The 7,275-nt window shown below is 41.6% G+C and overlaps 1 protein-coding gene across 1 annotated transcript in view; it reads right to left on the bottom strand.

Annotated features, from left to right (window-relative positions):
- Window positions 1-7,275, bottom strand: part of ZFYVE16 (zinc finger FYVE-type containing 16) — a 78,986-nt gene that overhangs the window by 24,585 nt on the left and 47,126 nt on the right. The gene's annotated exons all lie outside the window — the stretch shown is intronic.

Raw genomic sequence — 7,275 nt, 5'->3', positions numbered from 1 at the left:
CCTTTGAAACTGTAAGCACTTCCCTGTATTGATGTTCTTGTTCCATGTGCTGATGTTACATCAATCGATAAAAACATGTTTATGCTTACATAATGCAGCAAGTAGTCTCCAGAGTTTGAAATTGACAGCACATTGTTGAAGGGGAGGAAAGAGACTGCTGCCAGGGAGATGTCATTTGTTTTTTTTAAATACGAGTCACAGTGACCCTGGCAAGAGAATAACCTCCCGAAAGTGTTTAAAACATACCTGTTATAGGTCAGTGTTAAAAGCTCTGACAGTTTGCAAAGTACTGTGTTTAGGACAGCTGACATTTATTAAAAGTGGGAGAAAAGACTTCATGCAATGTTGGCTGAGGCCAACATACATTAGAAACTTTGTGCCTAAGTGCAGAGATAGGGTTCACTGAGGCCAGGATGTTTTGTAGCATCATTTCAAAGAACTTTTACCTTGGGTGCAAAAACAAGCCTGCTGAGAACATAAGTGGTTACTCTTGATTCTTTGTGGACTCACTCAGTCCTCTCCAGATTTAACCATGTCCTTTGTCAGATACAACAACAAATTAAGTTAATTGACGTTTCGTGGAAATGCGAACTTCTGTCTCCTACTTGAAACTTTTCAGAACATAATGCTGTTCATTTAGTGTGGCTCTCTGCCACAAAGATCCGTTTTTGTTTGGTGTGATTTTCAGCAGAAGCACTGCATTGGGACAGCACCCTTTGTACCACAGCTTTTCAATATACAGAGCCCTGTTGAGAGCTAGGAGGATGATTTGACTGCAGTGAAGCTGAACCCAAAATCATGTTCACCCCACAGACAGACAGCCCAGGCACCACTCTGTACCCACACCACGGTGAAAGGCTTGCTCTCTCAGGGTGGGTGGGCAGAAGGGTGTGAGCCTGTGTGCTCAGCAAGCACACGCACACTGTTTGCTCTCGGTGTATTCTGAGGGTGGTTACCTGGCCCCTGTTACTTGCCCAGGGTAAAAATAAGTCCCTCATACTGTGGCTTGAAGAGAAAAAAAACTGTGTTCCAAATGCGTCTTCCCCATGTTTTGTTTACTCCACCTCATTGATGAATGATTCCTTGAAAAGCCATAGATTCTCATTATGTCCAGTACAGGGGGAAATGTCATGTTTTTACCCAGTTGCATGCAGCTAAGTGCAATGAACAGCATCATGAGTGACAGTGTAATTACCAATCACCAAGAAAAGTCTATACAGGTATAATTTAATCCCCCTCATTCATGCTTTACCAGGAACAAACTGTTCCAAACATATTAAAATCTTAATTTTCAAAGATAATACTAGATTTAACAAGATAGCTAAAACCAGAGGGTTTGCATAAAAAGTCAAAAACAAACATAAATGTTTTTATTGCTTGTCTATTACTCATTATCTCTTATCTGACAGTGGACAGCGATTTCCATTTGGCTGTAGAAAGCTGATGTTTTCAGTAGTGTTAGAGCCACGGTGTATTCAAGGTCAGAGCTGGGAACATACCAACAACAAATCTCTATCGTGGACAGCAATCCGTGGAAAAGAAAGGTACACTCTGAAAAATAAGTTAGCTAATTTAGCAAATAAAATACTATTAGTATTTATACAGAAGAGCAGGGGAAAAACAGGAAGGGGAGAATGGCAATGATTACCTTATTCAGGTTATTTGAGGAGAGCACTGGTAGCACTTGACTTGACATCTTAATGGGGAACAGACAATTGTGTTGACTTCATCTGACAACAGCTAATTTGCTGGGGACTTAAACCTAAACCCAAACTTAGCCTGACTTAAAAAGTGTTGCTAGCAGAAGACGGTGGGAGCAGGCAGAGGCAGCAGCTGACTTGGAGGGAAGGATTGTTCTTTAATCAGGATAGAAAATTTTTGGTGACAGATGAGGCGACAAAGCCTGGTAAAGTACAAAACTGGGAGATGCCTCCCTTGTTATTCAGGTGTGCATTAGCTGTTTCTGCTTGCCCTGGAGGGCTGTAGGAATAAAGCCAACCAAGTTAGGGTAAGGTTGGCTGAAAAATCTGAAGAGCCAGGTCCTGAAACAGAAAAGTGGAAGAGGAGAAAGAGAGCTGAGAAGAGGAAATTGATGTTTCTTAGAAGGATTAATGGTTTATGGTGTTAGTTTGCCCTGTAGCTATAATTACTAAGAAAACACTTTAAGAGTGCTGCGGGGTTTAGCACCTTGAAGATGCTGTGACAAAGAATGTCACTAGAGAGGGATTTTCAGGATTTGGGCGTTTGTGTGGCTGCCTTTGTCAGCTCCACAGAACTCCTCATCCGGAGCTGCCCTCCGGAGGTGCCTGCCGTACACCCGGGAGCGAGAGTCCCGTGCCAGAGCCTCCCGTGCCCAGGGGCCGTCGCTGTGCCCAGCCCCATGCTCTTCTGCTTCCGTCGCTTCTGGGACTGCATGTGCCAAACCTGTTCTTTTCCCTGCCTTTGCTTGCTTTCGGCTGGCTTTGGGGTGATCCTGGGTTACTCTGCTCTCTGCTTTCTGCAGATCGTTGTGTCTCCTTTCTCTAATCTCAAAGCAAAATTCATATAAAGAAGCCTTTTGTTAGATTAATTGACATGGTTGGAAAAAGAATAGATGAGCTTTTAAGCAGAGGTCTATTCTGATTACATTTTCAGGACCTTTTCTCGAGTGACTTGGACAATGGCTTACATTGCAAAAGTTGTCTGTTCATCTCCAATTAAATTGCATGGGTTAAAGTAGATTATCTTTTCTCATATATCTTGTTTTGCTCTTTTTATCATTTGATGGTTTAGCTACAGCATTTCTATATCCTCTTCAGTCCCTGAGCTGTAGTCCTCACCATTCTGTTCCTTATCTCTTCAGTTGTCCCATTGGATGCTGCATTGAAAATTTACAGAAATTCAGAGAATTGAGTTGATCAAGAGACCTAGGTATTTCAAATAGATGTCTCTTAAGTATGTGCTTATTTCTGATTAAGTGGTGGTGAAGTGTTTTTTTTTTTTAAATTGGGACTTATATTTGCCTAAGCAAACAAAGCTGTAGGCATGAAAATAAATTTTTTGTTAAGTGATGTCTGCTGTGGAAAAAAAAAGGAAAAGTAAATGCAGAATAAACAGAACCTGAGAGGGCAAGAAATGAATGATACACCAGTACCCATGGAGCCCTAAATCAATCTCTTTTCCTTCCTTGAATAGTTCAGTTTAACAAGTTCCTACACCAAGCAGAATCTTCTTCAGTAAGCAAGCCATTATTCAAAGCCACAAAATAATTTATAAATTATGTAATTGATTTAATTGAGATGGACACTTGCATAAAAACAGAATATTTTGAGGTTCATGCTTCCTCCAAATGCAGTTTTCCACACAAAACCCTGCTGGGAATACTCACATTGGTTTTGGACAGCTGTCCCAGTGGATGGATTACCAGCCCTTCTCTGGAGATCCCTGCTTCACTGCAATAACTTAAAATGGATTGGGCCACTTAATTGCACTAAAGCTTGTTCAGTTGTACTAAGGAGCACTTCAGAAGCGTTTAGTCTTTTTAGTTCTGTATCAGTAGCTCATTGAACATGTCCAAAAAAGCTCCTGGAAATTATTTCTTGTGAAAACAGCTGGAAAAAGAGCTTCATTTTCACAAGAGCACTTTTAATCACTATACCTCCTCTTGTTAGGTTTTGCTTAAAAAGATTAAAATTTAGATCTGGTCCCATCAGCGGTCCTAGGTGGAAAACCTCATTAATATAACATATCTAAGTTTAGAATTTTTTTTTTCTAATTAATTTTAAATCCTTTTTTTCTCGTGTCTGTTCAGTTGTTTATCATGGTAAAAGGCAATGCATTTGACTGGAGTTCTTTGCTCACTGAGTATTTTTGTGCATATTGCTATTTCAGGCCAGTCAAAATTGATTTCTTTAGTGTTGATTCTCAGTGGCTCTCATGAAATTATGGTTATCTTTCCAATGGAATCATGTAAATTCTGTTCCTTTTGTTGCAGACCAGTTTCACCTTTTTTTCTGCACAGTTCACTATATTTTTTTCTTAGTATGAAATTCAGATTCTTTTAGAAACTGCTCCAGACATAGAAGTACAGCCGACGTTCTGCTGCAATCTAAACAACCATTTATAAACGTATGCATGAGAAAGGTTCTGCTCTAAGGACGTTCACAGACTGTGGGAGCTGGCAAAAGATAGTTATCCCCTGAGCCTGCTGATTTATAGCAGACAGGAAGGTAGCACTTGAATTGTGCAGCCTTGCAAAGGCTGGTGCCTGTGGAACAAGACATTTATTGCAATATATTCTCTAAAGCTGTTAGAGGGAGCCCTGCTTCCGTCACCAGCCACAATTATTCCTGCAAGTGTCACAAGTGCAGTTCCCACACACACTCAGTTTTTTAATCGAAGTACTTGGCAATAAACCACCAAACACTTCAGAGAGATTATTTATCCAGGCAGAAAGCTCCACGTCCTAAACAGCTAATCAAAGCATGCTTGATGGAAACCAGGAGATACCTGGGCACTGGCATGATCTCCTGGAGGCAGAGGGTCACACCAGAGCCTGGCGGGCCCACGGAGCAGGGACAGTGCAGTGCCACGTGTGCCTCCAAATTGCCTGGGAAACAAACCAATAACATAACAAGGCTCTTCTCCAGATTTTACACCGCACACATGGGGCTTTTGTGAGACACTTCATAGACTCCTAATTCCTTCTGTTTGGTTTTGGTCATTATTTTTGAAGCACAAAACATAACACTCCACTTCTCTCTTAGACCTCTCAAATGATGTCTCTACATCACTACCATAATCCCCTTTCAAGAATTTGAACAAGCAAGCAGCTGTGCCTGTTACATTTTTGATATATTTTTAAGAACACTGTTGTTTACAACATGAGCACATTCCTCTCAGCAAACAGTTCTACTACAATAAACATCTGCCTCTGTACCCAATGGTTTAGAATGTATTTAAGTATTTAATGCATTTATTTTTATGATATACCAAATTAGTATATAATAAAAATGGTTTCAGGTTCTGGGGGTTTTTTTCAGTCATCCCAACTAAACCAAGTTAATTTGGCTTCTATATTTTTCCATTCATTCACCATTTTGAAAATAATTCTATGCACTAATACCTAATAAAGTAACTGAATTACTAGAATGGCTTATGTTACATCATATCAGGTTCAACAATTTACAGGGCAATGAAATAATATATAAGTAATTACATATGTAAGCAATCATGGCTCCTTCCCTTGAATGAGTTCTTGCTGGTGTAGGCTGAGGCTGGCCAGTACCAAACAGACACGATAGAGTGTTTACAATTTCTCATGGGAAGCAAAATCCAAAACTAGGGCAGGGGGTGAGGATGTCAGATTGAATTTAACTATTTCCATTCCTTTCCTTTCTTTTATCTTCCTGTGAACAAAGCGGAGCAGCTGACCTGGCTGACTGCCAGGATCCCCAAGACACAGGAAAGGCCTGACTGTGGCTGATGACACTTGGGCCCCACAGGTGTGCCTTGACTGCCAGGTGCCAAGCCAGGCCTTTCAGCTCTGAGACTGCCTTCCCAAAGCACGCTCCTGGGCTCCAGGCTGCAGTCCAGCACTGGGCTTCCTGCAGCTTGCTGGCAACTGGCATCCAGAAAACTAAATATGTCATTTTCCTGCCTACCTCCCCATATTTGGGCACAGTTAATCCAGAATCATCCACCTGGGGCCATGCTGTGATCTCAGAAATGCTTATCAGGTTGTGGCCTTGACAAGCAGCACCTCAGGGGCTGAGCTCCTCCTGAGCTACCAGAGACACTGCCTGCTCCCAGGATCTGGTGCTGGCTGATGAGCAAGTGCAAGTGGATGAACATTTTCCTTGTTGAACATTCCGAGAAAGTTGCCGAGCAGAATTGCAATCCGGACAGGACGTTACTGTGACTGACACAGATTGGTCCTAAGTGAGTCCTTCCCTGAGCTGGGGGGCGTTTCCCACAAGGATGAACCTGTAGGTTCAAGGATTGTGCACACCTGAGCAGGCTCTGGCTCCATGAGTGTGTGACTGTGAATGTGCTACAGCAAATGGAGTAGGAATGTTGCTCTCTGATTCCTAAATGCACTAGATCCGTAAGTCAGGCCTGTGAGTTACTGTCATCCTTCTAGTAAATTCTACAGAGTCCTTTGTTAATTTCTTTGAATTAGGGTATTAATTCAGTGCCACTATGTTTAAGTGCTGTTAAATCTTTAGGCCTAAATCTTGGGTAAAGTCTGAGGCTACGTTTTGCAGGGAGGTCCATTCTGAACCCTGTAACTCAGTGACAGGGTCCCCTTATCCCTTTGCATCCTCACCCTTTCCCATTCTTACTCTTTCTCCTGTTCTCAGCCTCCACATATATCACTTTCATTTGATTTTAATTTTAGATTGATTGACTCTCTGCGCTTGAACTATGAGTAGGAGAGTGAAACATGTCAATGAACTGTGCTGCACCTTCACTTTTATGTTAAACCTGATTTGGCAATACCTTTTCCAGTGATTCTTTGAGCAACCTAAAAATATCTGTTTGTGACAAACATTTTTAGTTAATTAAAATTGTCACTAGAATTCTGCAACCATGGAACTTTCTCCTGGTACATATCCAGGTAGCCCAACTGTTGGTGAAATACAGGAGAGGGTTATCAAGAAGTATGATAAACAACTATGCCATGTGCATATGCAAACATCCTCTGTGTTTTATAATAAAATTTGTGCTTCATGGATGTGTTGCCTGCTCTGGCTCTCCAGTCTCCTTCATTTTTAGCAGGAACTTCTTGATTCCACAGTTGTTTTTCTATCCAACCAAGAGTATCCATGGTGATGTTTATAGGGAAAAAATCTAATTATCTTCATAAAAGTGTTCTTCCAAGAGCTGGTTTGATACACGGGGGTTTTTGGGGTTTTTTTTTGGTCAATGATTCATGTTGGCTATCAAGCTCAACAGCACAATGCAGGCAAGGATGGAAAGAAGAATAAGACAGGGGACATTTAGAGCTGCAAGAACTACAGAAGTGGTACTGTTTCAGCAGCAGGAGTGCTGGTATATACACAAGTGTACAGTGCCTCTCCATCTCACAGAACTAACCCAACAACAGGACTGTGGAGAGCAGTAAACTCCTCAAGAGTGGGTGCTCAGTACACAAGCTTTTCTGAGGCTGCATGGCAAAGACTGAGTATGAAGAATGTGGATGAGGTAGGGGAGAAAAGAAAACAACAATTGTTAGAATCTTACCATGGGCAGAAAAAGCCCCAAAACATCTGTGGACATTCTCCCAACTCAGTT

The sequence above is a fragment of the Melospiza georgiana genome, chromosome Z (assembly GCF_028018845.1).
Source record: "Melospiza georgiana isolate bMelGeo1 chromosome Z, bMelGeo1.pri, whole genome shotgun sequence".
NCBI classification, from domain to species: domain Eukaryota; kingdom Metazoa; phylum Chordata; class Aves; order Passeriformes; family Passerellidae; genus Melospiza; species Melospiza georgiana.
Note: the sequence above shows the minus strand (reverse complement) of the source record. Positions and strands in the feature narration are given on the sequence as shown.